Here is a 1,261-nt window from a genome sequence, read left to right on the forward strand (position 1 = left end):
CAGAAATCCGCCTGCCTCTGCTTCCCAAGTGCTGGGATTATGCACCACCACCGCCCACCATGATGCCCTTATTTTTAATAGTATTAATGGAATAGTATTCTGTTGTTAAATGAACCATATTTTCTTTATCCATTTCTTTGTCCATTAAGGGACATGTGGGTTGTTTCCAGTTTCTGGATATTATGAATAAAGCTACTATGCACATAGCTGAGCAAGTATCTTTGGGGGATGGTGGAGCATCTTTTGGATATATGCCCAGGAGTGGTATAGCTGGGTCTTGAGGAAGAACTATTCCTAGTTTTCTGAGAAACCAGCAAATTGATTTCCAAAGTGCTTGTCCAAGTTCGCATGTCCATCAGCAATGGAGGAGTGTTTCCCTTGTTCCATATCCTTGACAGCATGTGCTGTTACTTGAATTTTTTGGCCGTAGCTACTCTGCTGGGTGTAAGGTGGAATCTCAGAGTCCTTTTGATTTGCATGTCTGTGGTGACTAAGGACACTGAACTGTTCAAGTGTTTCCCAAGACTGGATTTTGTAAAGGTCTGAACAATCATGCATCTAACTTTAGTATATGATATAATTATAAACTGGTCATGTTGGTTCAAGGTGCTTCAAGTATGGATTGACTATGGGTATTTCTCTATTTCATTATTGTCCATTTATTTCCAATTGTTTCTTATTAAAACCATGGAGATATGTTAACACTTTCTTTTCTGAGCAATATACAGTGCTCGGGGCAGAGTCTCTACGACTTCAAGGAGGTTGTAAGTCATTTGTCAGTCTTCAAAAGCCATTGGGGAGCCATTCCTCGAAGTCATGGCCGCCTGCCATCAGTAGTCAACTGACCTTCCCTCCCTCACTACCTTGTCAAGACAGGCATCCTCATGATCTGCCCACTCATTCAAGGTATTCAAATTCTTTCTTGGACTTCTCTGTGCTGACCTATTGTGACCTAACCTAGCTCAGCTCACTCGTTCTATTATGTATACTTGTACATTTTCCTCTTGGCAATACCAGTTTAAACTTAAGCTAGTCTGGAGAACTGAAGCTGGACGTAAAAGCATCAACCTCCCATCTGCACATTCACGTCAACTGCTACCCAGAACAGTTACATTACAGAGCAGTGCACTGTAAGAACAGAAGGGAAAATGGTTCAAAAAATAAGAAAAATCGGATTTGTGTTCCTAAAGGGCAGGGAATATTTTTTTATTTGCCTATGAAACATATCTCTCTCTCTCTCTCTCTCTCTCTCTCTCTCTCT

Source organism: Mastomys coucha, unplaced genomic scaffold (genome assembly GCF_008632895.1).
Source record: "Mastomys coucha isolate ucsf_1 unplaced genomic scaffold, UCSF_Mcou_1 pScaffold14, whole genome shotgun sequence".
In the NCBI taxonomy this organism is placed as follows: domain Eukaryota; kingdom Metazoa; phylum Chordata; class Mammalia; order Rodentia; family Muridae; genus Mastomys; species Mastomys coucha.